At 40.7% G+C, this 15,587-nt stretch overlaps 1 protein-coding gene across 2 annotated transcripts in view; it reads left to right on the top strand.

Annotated features, from left to right (window-relative positions):
* LOC135939888 (5-hydroxytryptamine receptor 2A-like) overlaps positions 1-15,587 on the top strand; it is an 89,733-nt gene that overhangs the window by 15,176 nt on the left and 58,970 nt on the right. The window contains exon 2 of one of the 2 annotated variants that reach the window (XM_065484493.1): positions 6,708-6,753. The exons of the other annotated variant lie outside the window; for it this stretch is intronic. The gene's annotated coding sequence lies outside the window, so the exon portion shown is untranslated. The remainder of the gene's footprint in view (positions 1-6,707; positions 6,754-15,587) is intronic. 2 annotated transcript variants of the gene reach the window in all.

The following is a 15,587-nucleotide window of genomic DNA, read 5'->3' as shown; positions in this document are numbered from 1 at the left end:
TCCCATGATTTCGCAATTCATCGCTGCGCTCGTGTCTCGTCTCGGCTTTAATAAAAAGGGTCACTCTCCTTGCTGCCTGACGCCTTATCTATCTGCCACATTTATCTTAGTCGTGAGTGACAGCCTCGTTATTACATCTTCTCGCCGCCTTTGCCACCGCTGCCGCCGACACACCGTCTTGCAAGGGTCCAATGCAAATGCGCCGCTGCCCGAAATGCGTAAATAAACAAGCCTTGCGCCCCCCGAGTAATCCCGCACCTTTAAGACACGCGCCCGCCGGCAGCCGTCCTCTCGAGACACGTCGAAATGAGAAACGAGCCGCGCGCGCCGTACAATTTTATTTGCGTAGGAAAGGATTGCGTGTTTTTCGGTAGTTATGAGAAACACCGAAACAGTCTTTATTTTTACAAAACACACCACTTTTCTCTGCCGGAGTTGCACGTCATAGGCGGGAAACACACATTTGTCAAAGAGGATTGCCGAACTTTTGATGTCAGTCTTATTCAAAACTCTATAAAATTCTGAAATTAGTTCATGCTTGGCATTTTATTCCAAGTTGCATTCCTCCCGGAGATGCAACGGAGAGAGTTTAACCACAAGAATTTACTTTATTGGACACTAAAGTTCCTATCCTTTTAAAGTTTGTTACATTCCTAAAATCGGCTTGTTGAAGCTGATTTCCAATTATTCCAAGTGAAAAGACTAGAATGCACATGGATCTCTCAAGCTGCGGTTGAACCAACAGATACTAGCTGAAATTCCTTAACTTCTTTTGCGAAGAGCGGACAATTCCATATCCTTCACAGAATTAGTTGTTTTCTGCACGAACAACCACCATCCATTTGCATTTTCAGAGAGCATTCCTTTATAGCTGCGTTCATTGAAAGTGGTCTGAACTTTTTCCACGCTGAGAAAGATCAAGTTGGATTTGCTCGAAGCATTGCGTAGGCGAGGCGGAATGCGTTTATACGACCGAGTAAAAGTTGCGGCCACCTCTGTAAATTAATTCCTGGGTGTCCGCTGATCAATTTTGGTCCCGTCTATGGCGTGCGAAAAGTATTATTATTTTTATGGCGTGCCATAAATTCTTTGTTAGTGGAAATCAATGGAACACACACTCGTTTAGCCTTGTGCACGCTTGACCAGGAAAAGTTGGTGCTGTCGATACCCGCTCGGATGTATTTTTATCGGCCTTCGTCGTGTTTTCGCTGCTGATCACATAGCTCGTTTTATGGACGCAATTCCCAAGTTCCAGCCCATCAGATGGATAATCCGCAATGCCCTTTTGTTTCGACCTTTTATTTCACTTTTAGACGTTTTGCTAAATTTATCGGATAATCGGCTTTCTTGTGATTAAATTTATTGGAAATAGATTTTTCTAGACAAAATTGACCAACTTTTGCTCTTTTGAGAGTCAGGGAGCCTTAATTTTGGATCCTCAAAATAAAGAAAAAAACTAACATAATTAAATGAGAAATTGTATTTTAAACATGCATTCAATTTGTATCGGATGTCTCTTTCACAATTTTCTGATCTCTCAAAAGTAGACGTGAACTCCTAACAGCGGACACACAATACAATGGTTTTGACGAATATAAATTGCAAGTTGAGAATAAATTTGACAGGCACGTGATGAATTGGCCAGAAGCTATTGGGTCATGAATAATAAATTCATACACTCTGCGTAGAGGAAAAAGTTTTTAATGCAAAATAAATTTTCCTAATCAATCTGATTTCCAACGTTGTATCGGGCAGAAATGATAGCAGCTGAATTAATATGAAAAAAATCATCAATCCCTGTCATCGAACTGGGTCTGTGCATATGCTCTCATTTTTGTACGATGCCGGTGCGGCGAAATTGATATTTTGAGCGAGAAGCGCACGTGTGCGAAAATAGATACGTGGAAAGGTAGGCGTGCAAGCATAAAGAGATTGCCTGTCAGCAATTCGTCCCGAGGACAACACCCGACAGGGGGTCGCGCAGCCTTTGTACCGATGCGTTCCTTTCATGCTGCCGGTATGCAACGTGCACGGCATATGTAACGCACCGGTTGCATAACAAGTCAACACGCGCCTTCCCGCCACGCTTGACGGAACGGGTAATACGCGGGCTCCCGTGAGAATGAGAAGGGGGCTGGGAATAAAAGTCCGTTTAACTAGAAGCCCTTTCATTTTGTTTTATTTTCAAATAAACCTCATTAGATTTAATTTCCAAGAGAAGTTAACTTGCGGCGATATCATTATCGAAGAGTGTCAGCGTGTTTATAATTTTCTTTTAACTTTGTTAATTGGATTAATTATGCAGGGTATCATATGGAAGACAACCTGTGTCCATTCTTCATTGCTTTAACTGCAAAACCCATTTATTCCGACACTGAGTAGAAGGAAGATTGAAACTCACCGTCTCATCGGCTTACAGCCCTTGGGAACAATTAATTTGATATAAAACCCCATACAAGAAGACGTTCTCTTTAATGGAGTAGTTAAAGGAAAAGACCACTTTTGAGCAAGGACGAGAGGCAAAAATTACAATGTCGCTTTGTCTGTAATTTGGTGGAGGCGATTTTCGCAATTTGAGGGCCTGAAATTGTTGCTGGTTTGAATTAATACAAGACTCATTAAGCGAAGTTGGTATGCGGTCTGGTATTTTCCTATTAATCCACTTGGGAGGTTCATTAGCGTGCTCATCCAATTTTAAACGACGTAACACGAAAACCGCACCTACAAATTCACACCGCGAAATTTAAGGTTCATTAGGTTTCATCCGCTTCGGTCTAATTTGCACTTCAATACATATAAAATATTTTCACTTCCCCCGTAACAATTTTTTAGGTTTAAAATGATTTTTTTCGTCATTGGATCACGAAGCAGAATTGAGTAAAGTATATTTATTCCACTGAAAAAATGATAACGAATATTCTGAATATCGCGAATGGCATCAGGAAACCATTTATTTTGCTTCGTGCAGGGTAACGCAAGTCTTTTCTTGGGCGTGACATTAAAGCGGATAATTGTTTTTCGCAACTGAACCGGAGTTTTGGGAAATGGTTTGAATATACCGTGCAGAATTGTTACACACTCATTCTTATTTTTTTGCCACGTCACACGAAAAAAGTATACCTTTGGGAGCATTCTGCCAGTTCTCCCTTCCAAATTAAAACGTGCCGAGCCTGTAGGGAAATAAGGGCGACGGAAGTAGATGGGCGAGAGCGAGAGAGACGCGAAAATTGCGCGATGATTGGCAGCTGCGGGGGCGCCGTCTTCCCACTCCGACGTCGTTCCAAACAATTTTGCGTGGAAACGGCTCTTTTGCCTCAACAGGCGAAAACGCACTTTTTGCGGCTGCCAGACTTAATGGAATTTTAATGGGAAGACAAAAGAAATGAGTTTTAATTACTCGCCTTGTGCGTTTCGCGCAAGACCGCGATGGCGCCGCGCCGTTCAGACTGTGAGGGGCGAGTTTTGTGCGGAATTCGCTTGAATGTGTTTTGCTCTCTGGCTACAAAGTTTGAAACCTGACGAGCTGTTCTGCAATTTGCATCTTTATTAGCCGAGAGTGTGTTGCTCAGTTTGTTAGATTCACTTAGCTGATTCACTTATGATAAATTGGAATTTGTCGCCCAAAGCAGAACGCAACTTAATTTGCCAAATCTCGAGTGAATCTCAATTTAATGTTCAAGGCAAGTTTGCGTCTGTCTCGGATACAATTTGATGCATCTGCATAAATTTTAATTATTCAGTTCGTGGGTTTGCTTTTGTAATGAATCTGCCATTAATTCAAAGATATCAAATGATAAAAATGCTATTTTAAATTTTATTTGTCATATTTTGATAGAAAAAAACATCAATTTTGAATTTTTCAGAAATTTTCATTAAAATTTCTCTAAGTGAGCTTGAAAGTTTGCTGAAAAATCCATTTTGTAAGTATTCGAAACCATAATTTTGTGACTCTGGCACCAGTATGGATATTTAAAATTTAATTTTAAGTCATCCAGCACATATTTCTTTTTTGCTTTCAATCTTATATTGGGAAAATGTATACAAAATATCGGAAGAAATCGAACAGCAAACAATTTTCTGCAATGGGATTTTGGTAAAATGGTTGCGAGTCCTGCACAAGGCGAAATTAGAACTCAAACTCGAGCTTTTGACAAGCAACCACAAATTGAGCACAATTTGGCGAAGCTAAAACGGTCCGACAAAAAGAGCAGGCTGCTTACTGGCCCAATGTCACAGAGTCTCGTGCCTTATTTGCGTGTGCGCGTGGTGGCGGCGTGAGGTTTTGCGGTGGTTAAGCTTTTTCTAATCATTACAATGTTGCTGACACGTGTTTCGCAGTATAGAAGAGGCGGCTGCCTTGAAGAAGTATAGGGGCTCGCTGGTTCTCCACAGAGGGGCGTTTTTTGCTTCTTCGATGAAATGCGGAAGGAGAAGGAGCTTCTGCCGCCACCGACGAGCGCGCTTGAGAAATTATTTGCGCCTTTTTTGCCAACTCGACACGGCTAACATTATTGTGCGCTTGCCGACAAAAAAGGCAGCAATTAATAACACGATTGTTAGTTGTGCTGTGTTGTGACGTGTTCCACGCCGGCTGCCCCCTCGCCACGCAAAAACCTTAAAACGACGTGCGCTAAAGAGCATTTCTCTCTTTCCACAAGGTTTAAAAGAGGAATAGCAAGCAAGCATGCCATTGAAACGCTTGGCTAAAGAGTGAGCGAAAAATACACAGCTGTAGGCAATAAAAAGAGGACATATAAATCGAATTAAAACACGACAAACAAGGTTATCTGATGATGATGGATTCACCTATTTTTTGCAGCTCATCTTAATTGTCCGTATCTGTGGAGTCACTCCTTGAACATTAATTCTATTGAATCAACTAATTTTATGTCGAAAATGTTTAAAAATTTATGATTTTTAAATACATTTGTGGTGGCTCTCTCCTCCACTTGTGTGTGCTCTCAGTGCTCACCCCCACTTAAGTGTGCTGGAAATCTCCAGATGTTTTCCAGCCCCATATCCCTCTTTGGCGGTGAAACTTTCTCAAAACTTACTTAAATTAACTGACTAATTGTGACTTTAATTAATTGATATTATAAAATGTACTTTTAATTCTGACAATAGAGACAACCCCAATTTCACCCTTATCAGTAAAGCACAGCAATAAATAAGATTCAAATAAACTCTTACTTCGCGACGTAATCCTCGGACACTCGATTTCGGCACACCCGGTTCGTTGAGTTGAATAAACCAAGTTCAAATTTGTAGTTGAGTAAACTTGTCGTATTTTATTCATCCGACTACTGCTCCTACAACTGGTGACCCCGACGCGAGACATTTTTTGTGTGTGATCAATGGCAACAATTCTGGTAGACAGCTGACTAATTATAAGAACTTTATCAAATGGTGCATCTCAGAATCTCTCTGTGACATATTACATAAATAATGGCTGTGGAACACGATCACAATGTTCCCATGCTGAGGAAAGAAGTCGTGGATGCTTTAGACGAGAATTTCTTCTGTTTGATTATCATCATCATCAATAAGAGCTATCTCATAATCTTGCATGCAATGTTAAAATAGCAACACTACAATTGTTTATAAGCCAATTTGTCAATATTACCTACCATACTGCAAAAAATAGCAATCATTTTTACATTTTTCTGCTTTCATTAATAATTTTTCTCATCGTCTAGAAAGACTTCAGGATCCGCGCTTGCTCAGAGGGATCATAAATTCAATTACGCGTTTGTATGGAGACCTCACTCTCCGACAAACGCTAGCTTCTTCCAGCTTCACATCTCAAATTGAACGTGATGCGGGCGTTAACAGGCGCTGGTCCAGAGATTCAGAGCCCTCAGCCGCTGCGCTCGCTCTCGGCGGAATTAGGAGGCGAGAGTTGCATATACGAGTAGCCTATCTTTGAGAGAGCTTTTTTTGCTGATGTCACACCAGCCAGCAGCAGCAACAACAACTTTCGCTTTACACTTGTTTATTAAACAACACGGGAACGTGTGCTGCAGAAGGTCGAGATAAAAACTCGTTTTATGTCGTGGCGAAAAACAGTATATACAAATAGGTTTTCATGTGTAATATAAACATATAGTTCACTCTCGCGGCTGAGGCTGTGTATATGTGCTGCTGGGTCGATGGGGAATTATTTTAGATGGCGTGTAGAGGCGTTGATGAAACTTGATAGAGTTGTGTACAAGCACATGCAATGTTGGTGTGTAAGTACATGAAATAATACCAGAGCAGCAGTATGGCAATCGCGCGGAGATGAAACGCCATGTTTTGTCGCAATTGGAGCAGAGCCTGAGACAGAAACGTCGTGTCTTTAATTTAGAGAGGCAACCACCAAGTTTCTTATCATCTCGTCTGCTCATTTATTTTACCAAATTAACGAGATCTGCTGATGACAGTGTTCGCTTTAGTTTGTGAACAGCTTACTTGAAGGGAAAATGCTCTTGGGGCTTTTTGTATCATGTAATAAATTAAATACGTTAAAATAGAATAAGCTTGTTGCCATAATTATTTATTCCTCAACTAGTTTCGATGTCTGGACAGGTGCCTCTTTTCATGAGTTTTTTTTATCACATGTGTTAAATACTGTCTTTGATCTGTTTTCTATAATTTATTGATATTGAGTACGTGTACATGGATTACGCTATTCTTCTAAATACCTTAATTTTCTAATTTTGTTTTAGATTCTGCAAGAAAAAATCAGCAACAAAATCAAGAAGACATTGCTTTGTAAGTAGACTACAGGAATTTAGGATTAAGCCTGTTTCAAAACCGAGTTTCCTTGTATGGGTAAATTGCTGTTTGCTATAGCTTGACACGGGAAACGTCTAAAATACGACCAAATTCAACCTTACATAAAACAGGGAAATCTCGTCGTCCGCGAGTAGATTGAATCGGTTCAATTTGCGCAAACAAATTGGCTTCTCCTCTTTTGTTACGAGAGTTGCCGAATGGATTCCAGGCAGCGCTTTTTTTGCTAAACTCACTCACGCAGAAATGAATCAACTTGGCTGAATGAGAGGGGAAACAAGTTGCTATTGGAGTTCTTGCTCTTGCTGAAGATAACTTGAAAGAAATTTGCTGCGGGCGTTTAATAAATGAAGCGAAATTCCCCATTTAGCTGTGAATTTTTTCTCGTCATGCGCTCCGTGGATGCTATTTGTACAGCAGCCCCGTAGCCATAATTAAGATTCGTGACGGAGATTATTTCCCCTGTAAATAAAAAATCAATCAAGTGCGTATATATGCTTAAAGCCATCTTAAAATGATTTTGGATATTGGATTTTTTTTAAATTAAAATAGGCCAGAAGAAAGTCAGATGGAACAAATAGGTTTGTTTTTCTTGGTGGCCATAAGTAATTTGTCTTTGAGAACACAGGGCTGGCTGTCTCCACTTTTTGCTTTTGTTTGCTTCGAGAAAGTTGGATTGCTTTTTGGTTCTTACCAGCTGCTGTCAATTGCACAACCGGCGCAAAAACTTTGATTTCATTTATTCAGTTTCTTGGTGACGATTTAATCTATTTTCTTTGTACAGATCGCAAGAAGTTTCACGGAGAGGCGGTTCTTTATTAAACGCTCCATTGAGAATTTCCAGAAAACTTTAATAGATTTCGCTTTGATATCAAAATAATTACACACAGATGGATCTTGTGGAGAAAAGAAATTGTTCAGAAGGAGGAAAAACAGCTGAATTGCTTTAATTTTCAACTCTCCAACACAAATAAGATAGTTTTGAAAAATATATTTCAGTCCTAGGAACTTCTGGTTTAAGAAGTTGCTTTTGCTTCATGTTTTATTTTGTTCCAAAATGGAAATTAGAGCAAAAACTAGAGCTATAAACTTTTGTTATTAATACACGGTTCGGGTAGTCACGTCTATTCAACGCACTGATAGATCTCCCATTCACAAAGTGTGCCTTATTGATTTTCACTGCAAACCCGCAAGCTGAAACAGCGAGCCTAATCACGGTTCTACATTGTCAGGTACTGCCTTTTGGCTTTACCCTCACTAGCGACGCACAATATCTCGCTAATTACTTTTGCTGTTCGTTATTAAGGCCGTATTTCAAATCCGACGCAGAGCATATGTACACCTTACACCCGCAAGCCGAAACAAGTTTCTCCAGTATATGGGTTGTTGTTGTTTCCAAAACGCGGCTGATATGAAATTAGAGACGTGCTAGGAATCATAATGCAAAATTCGCGGGGCCGCACGTGAAGTGTGAAATATTGCTTTTGCGGTAGAGTTAACAGCTCTGAATGTAATTCTCAAGGTGCCGGGGAGCCGAGCCTCCCAAGAGGCGTTATTATTATATCCTAGAGAGGCAGAACGCGCATATATACGCATGTTTCATGCATCAGCCCGATGGGATGCAAGAAATTGGATTTTGGTTTAACAAGTTTGCAATACAACATTAAAATGCATTATTTAAGGGCCGATTTGTGGCGACAAGCATGATTTACGAGGACCGAATGCAATTGTTTTTTTCGCTCTCACATCCGAAAGATGTTTCACAAATGGCCCCACTTCCCAAAACTATCCCGCTTGCTCGCCGTTTGGCTGTGGCTCGCTCGCAATGCCTCAAGCTGTAAGATTTGGAAATTGAGAAAGAGAGCGCGCGGCTTATTACGGCAGTTTGTATTCCGAGCAGAAACTCGAGGCCGATCTTTCTCCTTCTCTGGCAGCAGGCAAAAGAGTTGGTATAGCAAAAATGCGGCGGGTGATATTATGTGTGTGCTCCAGGGTTGAACAAATGGCTTTCACCCGACCCTGAAAATATTTGCAGCAGTAATTTGACTCCCTTTTTCGATTTAGTCCATTCCAGAGCAGGGGTGCTAAACTTTTCCTACTTTATGTGAAAATTAATATTGCAACTAAAATAAAAGTGGATGCTGTACTCACCACGTAAATTTATGTAATGAATAAAAGGACTCTAATATATTGGATCCGTATGGTATATATGCGCCTCTGACGTCACTCAGCTTAATATTTTATATTGTAGGAGCACATTTTTGCTGAATTAATTTCGCGGTAATTGACACGCTGCTGCGGCGTAACGACAGGGTTTTTTTCCTCCCTCTCACCACGGGTGTCCGCAAAGATGTCGACGTGGGATATTAAATATTGTTTTATTGATCGTAAATGCTCAGCGAGCTTTACGGCATGCGGTTAAGGGATTTCTTTCTCCCCAATTCCAGAGCATTAGCCAAGACACTGCAGGTTCAGTTTGTCCAAATTGAGCCAGAGTCTTGCGTGCACGTGGCTGTAACAGTTTAGTTTTTCTGGTTTTGCTGCTAAACATTAAACATATATAGAAGAATACATGTTTGCAGAGCATGTTGTAGTTATACGAGAGAGGAAAAGGATTTCTTTTTGAAAAAATTTCACGGGCCAAGTGATCAACTGAAAAATCCAAGATTCAAGAATTCAATTTCGAAGGAAGTTGAATAACAAAGAAATTTCACGAAATTAAATTAAAATATTGAAAAAAAAACATTACGTATTTTGGTTTGTTGCAACTTTTATAGAAAAAGGTGGAACAACACTTCATCTAAGTTAGAAAAACCGGTCCTGATAAAATAAAACTCAAATATTTTCATCCTTTTCGCTACATATTATTTCCGCAATTTAATTTACATGTTCATTAGTAGTACGTTTCACGCTGCGCAGCACACAGCTTTGAATATACCAAAACCATGTGGAAACTTCAAAGCAAGAAATGCCAAATATTCACTAATCCATTTTTGCACGTTTGCCTGAAGAGTAGCGCTTTGATGTGAATTCAAAAGGCGTGTGGCTTCTAATTACTCTCGACCCGAATGCGCCAGTGAAAAGTGTTAACTCGTTAAAGTCGATTTTTGCGTTCTAAAATGCCCTGTTTAGGCTTATATTAGTCAGAGCTCCATCTCTACTAGCTAGAAAGAGATGATGTGATGAATATGATAATTCGAAATGAACATTCCAAAGTTCATTTTAAAGAGTGGAAGCATGGGAAAGAAGCATTTTTTAGCAACAAGAAGAGAGGAAAACATCATATGAAACCACGCAAGTTTTTTGCTCTCAAGATATAAACAGCCGAGGCAATTTGGGGCACGACCTCCCTCTGCAGGGGGTAATTAAAAGTGCAAATCTTCCGGCGGCACTGCCGCCAGAGCACCGGCTGCTGGTTCTTCCCTTGCACAGAAGCTAATTTGAACGCCTTTGATAAATTTTGCTTGTTATTATTAATATTATGTGTCGCCAGCAGCAGGCAGCTGGGTTTAATAAGGAAAAAATAAATAAATTCTCTGCTTTATTTTTAATTACAAAAAGTGCTTAGCGATTAAATAGAGTAACACAAAATTAAAAATAACGCGATGCCAATCAAGATTAAATTTCAGCTGGTGGAAAGTTTGGAAAAAATTTAATAAATGAGGGCCCGACAGTGAGTTAACAAAAGATGCCAATAATGTAACGGATCACTCAAGGGATCTAGTTCATCTTCACCAAGGTTGGTTCGGCTGTTGTTTTTCCCCCGACTTGGAATGGCTCATGGTGCTCATCAAGTTGTTATTTTTTCCACTAATGACGTCATTGTTGGGCTCGAGTGCTATAAACAACACTCTCGGAAAGACGGGTGGTGCGTGGAGAGCGCAGGATGTGACATGAAAACTGATGACCTGCAATTACAAAGTTGCCTCAAAAATGCGCGCGCGTTCGAGAGATAGGCGCGGGCGTGCGTGCTTTTTCGGCCGGCTGCATCTCTCTGTTTGCTCTCGTGCGCGCTCTAATTTCGCCTCTCGTAATAATTATTTTATGAACTAGTCGCGCGCGAGCTGGAAAGCGGCGCTTGGCAGTTTGCTGACATCTCTACTCCGACTGGCGCCAATTAAACGCCCGCTCGTGTCGGATTTATTGCCGCCTTGCGTAATTTCTGCCGTCGCACTGACAACTGTGGCAGTGGTCTGGCGAAGTCTTAATTCGAGACAGCAGCGTATGATTCGGTGCGCCATTAATTAGTTCAGCCCTTGTGGTCGCTCCTTATTTGCTGCTGCTGCGAGTGAAAAGCTGTTGCTTGCACTCAGACTGATTCTGATTCAGACGAGTGGCATTGCAAAATGAAGATTGATAAAGTTCAATTTTTCTGTTGAAATCGCATCAAAACGTTTTTATCAATGAATATAGTTTAGTATATATTTTGGGCTAGAAAAAGAAGGTTTCGCAAATAATATTTCCTCGCATTTAAGTGCCTGGTAAACTAAAAAATAAATCTAAAACTATTTTTTTTAAAATTTCACTGTTTTTTTTTGTTGATTATAACTTTTGCGTAAGGGTTGGATCAGTGGGAAACATTTGCTTTGATAAAATCCACTATTATTACCCTAAATTTCGGTTTTGTTAAATTCCGCAGTTAAAATCGGATAACAATGAAAATTCGCTTTCATGCAGCTTTTACTGTTAATCCGACAGGACTTTGATTAAATTAACCTTTCTCGTAATAACTGTGCTTGTCACTCAACAGCAATGAATTTGAATGCGCACCAGTAGACGGAATTTAATTTTCCAGTAACAAAACAAAACGTTACAAAAGCACTTCAACTACCTGAAAATTTTATCCCACCGCGGTTACCCGTGCGCGTGGTATTCCAAACACAAAATGAATCATAGCGTTGGACGCATAATATGATGAATATGAGGTCGTCGCTGGCGGCTACTGTTAAGCCGAGCGATCTTGGAGGTTTTTCCACTCAAACAGCGATTATTTTGCTGCAAGTCGTTACCCTGGAATGGGATTAAATACGGAAATGCGGTCGTAAATTAATTTTTTTGCACGAGTTTTTGCACTAATTACGAGTGCGCCGAGAGGCTGGCGTCGTAGCGGCAATTTTCAAGAACACTTTGCTAAATTGTGATTTATTCAGTTGCGTGGAGCCGGAAAAATGCGCAGACTCGGCAGTGTTGCAAAAAGTTTTCTTTCCACAGCCGCTGGGGCGAAATGAACGCCAAAACAATAGATTTTAATTACTCCACGATGACATTTCTCCCAAGTGTCTTTTGCGCTTCACGTTTGGGAATTTTTGGCGGGACCGTGCGAGACTATGAATATAAGATTTAATGTTGTGTTAAACCATTGTACTCAGTTTGCACTGCTAATTTAATAGTGATGTCCTCTATTGTAAAATTTTGTACTCTGTTTGAACTGTATTCAAATCTAAAGTGGTTATAGAGATATGAAAAAATGCACGCAGAAAATAGGCCACTATTGAGAAAGGAATTGCAACGAAAGCCATGCCAAAGCTTTTGAACATCCATTTCCATTAAAACTATACAATCTCTTTGATAAAAAAAAAATCCGAGCCTGTGGGACAGGCTGTTCCTCTTTGCAATTTCATTAAAGCTAACAAAATGGATTACGCTTAGTGCGAATGACCAGACGCATGGATGGAGAGCAGATCATTAAAATAACGGCATCGGTGGATGGGCGCCGGCTGGCTGGCTTTTGCACCGACACTTAAAGCCGCTACACAGCCGCCGCCCTAATGAATGTGTAACTTCTAATATTACCATCATTATACTGCAATTTGCCGAGATTCTTCTCTCCTTGACATTTTTCCCTCTGCTATAGTGCAGCAGTAGTTTGTTTGAGGCCCTCGCGTGCTCCTTTTATTGCCATAATCATGGCTGGCTGATGCACACAGCTCTTTCCCTTCGCCTGCCGTAATGGCCGCACCAAGCAGCGCAGCCTCTTTCCTTTCGCTTCGCTCGATCTGCCTTTGAAAAATCGCTGCCTTTTTGCGACTTTAACTCGCGAGCGCACACACTCTTTTTCGCCACTCGACGCACATGGGCCCCTTGGCACATACTTACACTTTTTATATCTGACAAGTTGCATTCATACTGACGAATTTGCCTCGGACGAGGAAGACTGAGTGTTCCGCTCTCTCTGCCTGCCAACGTGGAAATGCTAATTTGGATCATTACCCGAGCCGACGGCCTGCTCCGGATTCACGAATTTGAATGGAAGCTGGTGTTTATGCGTTTGCATGGTGAGTGTATAATGGGCGTTTCCTTTTAGAGGGAAAGTGCTCTAATTATGGTCAAATTGAAAAGTATAAAAGGAGTGTTTTTAAAATGAGGAAAAACTGCATGAAAACCATCAGCTCTGAACGACGCGATAGGTACGAATTTTTTCCCGTCATTCGTTGAACAGCCTTTGATATTACCAGCTAAAATTAATTATTGCGAATGCTATATATGGCTCGGATTTTGCATTCACTATAGAAATGATTGATGAAAAGCAATTTTTTGGGTCAGAAAAAGACTTTGTCTTGTCGGTATAGAAAACACTTCCCGAATTATGTATTTTAGGTTTTATTCTTATTTAATCTTTATTAAAATACAATCATTCATATCATTATTAGTTCATCATCTTCTTTCTTGTTGTTTCTTAGGCCACAACGCTCTCTCTATTATACGTTTATCGAAAGAACATTTTTAGCGGTCAAGTTATTTGTTCCTAGAATACTCGAAAAAATACTCAAAGCAAATTTCTTGTTGATTGGTTATATCAATGACTGCACTTTATCTACGGGTGCCTCGAGTTTTTCAGACCGTAAAAAGGGATAGAAAAATGAATTTATTTCAAATACGATTTCACCTTTGTATAGCAAACATTTGAAATAAAAGCAAACTTTTTGGCTTTCTCAAAAGCATGGATCACACACATCATTCATCAACTTAATTAAATTTCGTATTCTTTGGTCTAGAATTATATTAGCTAATATCCTTAGATCAAGAATGGAGAGATAGGAGCTAGATAAGAACTATAGCATTAATCTTAATCCTCTCAGCCCTCAGATGGAACAGGAAGCTCATGAATTAAGGCTGCAACCTGCAGCTTTAACTGGTGGAAATTTCTGTAGATGTGCGGAATATAAAGATCTGAAGGAACTGAATTTAGTAATACCAACTGGAAAAAATTGAATCATCAAATTTACATAATTATACTGCTTTTATACTTGTTTTACTCTCGCTAACGTCAATTCATAAAAACATGGAATTAATTCATAGCAAGAACGGGATAACAGCATTAGCAGATAAACTGAAAAAACGATCAATTACGTAAGTAATTTTTCTCCACACTGAGCCGCAAATTCGGAACAATTAATAATAATGATATGAGTGATCGATCGGATGAGAGTAACAAACCGTGAACCACAAAAATTACTTAAGTTAATGAAATTTTTTTCAAGAGTTGACAACTTGTGGCGAATATTTCCCAACAAAATATAAAACCGCAGGGGCCCCTGAGTTTGCAGGTCTAGGGAACGATGACAGCACACGCTAGTTCTAGCTATAAATTACTCAAAAGCAGCAGGAGCCGCGGGCGTGTCGGCGCTCACGTTCCAGCTAGGGGCAATAAAAGCGGCTGCAGCCGCCTGATTTTGATTAGTTCCGAGGCCTAATTTGCAGGGCGATAAATAACTCGTCGGCACACATAGGCCCTTTTTGCCCCGGCCGCGCGCGCGGCTGACAGCATTTGCATGGTTCGACAAAGAACGCACGTACTAATAAACAATGCGAGCAGTCTCTGGCTGGTGCAAACGCTGAATGCAGAATAATGGCGCTTTCGCCCCCGCCAAGAGAACACGCTCGACCGATTCGGATCGTGCAGACGGACGGACGGACTCATACACATGAAAGAGCTCCAGGACCAACTGCGTCACCAGATCGAATGGACAATGCATCAGGCTGGACCCTTTAGTGCTAACAAACGATATCTCAAAGTCACTCAGATGGAGCTCTTAAAAGATTAGTTGTTGGTCAAGAGGCGGAGGAAAGGTCGCTTTCCACTCGCTGTCTCCAAGCGGCCGCAACACCCTTTCCCTCTTCTTTATTTTTTCTACCAGGCCCGGCTTTTGTACGGTTTATTTAGAAACAATTTGGAAACTTCAAAGGATTTCCCTTCTTTAGTGAAATTTGCGTGCGTGTTTTAGGGCATCGGGAAAATTTCATTTCCATCTCATGCCTCGCCGGGGCTAACAGCATTCCACCCCACCTTGCGCAAGCTCACTGTTATCCAATAGTTGCAGCACTTTAGACTTTTAATGAAAACCCACCTGTTCCCTTAGCTGAAAATTTAATATCGCAGCCGACCATCGCGCGTACGAAGGCAAATGATACCAATCGACCTTCCTTCTTATGCTGCGCAAGCGAGAAGTTGAATCGAGGCAAATATTAACTTTGGCTGACCTTTAAAAGACAGTCACAACCGGCAACCAACTTGTCAGTTTCAAGTCCAACCTTTGACGAAATTTGACTGGTTCTTGAGCGCACATATATAATTAATTATACTCTGCAGCCTATACAATATTTGTACACAACGCGGGAAAATATCTCCGTTTCACACTCCCCCGCGGTTTATATTTAATATTTTTGATGGAAAATTGCGCAGTTCGCCAAAAGTACCAACAATGTTGTTATCCGAAATTGCCACTCGGGTGCTTTTCTCTGCAGCCAAGCGCAATTAAAAATGAAACAACCGCGCAATTGAACGAGCGCCAATGAAGCATCGACATGAATTA

Source organism: Cloeon dipterum, chromosome 3 (genome assembly GCF_949628265.1).
Source record: "Cloeon dipterum chromosome 3, ieCloDipt1.1, whole genome shotgun sequence".
NCBI classification, from domain to species: domain Eukaryota; kingdom Metazoa; phylum Arthropoda; class Insecta; order Ephemeroptera; family Baetidae; genus Cloeon; species Cloeon dipterum.
Note: the sequence above shows the minus strand (reverse complement) of the source record. Positions and strands in the feature narration are given on the sequence as shown.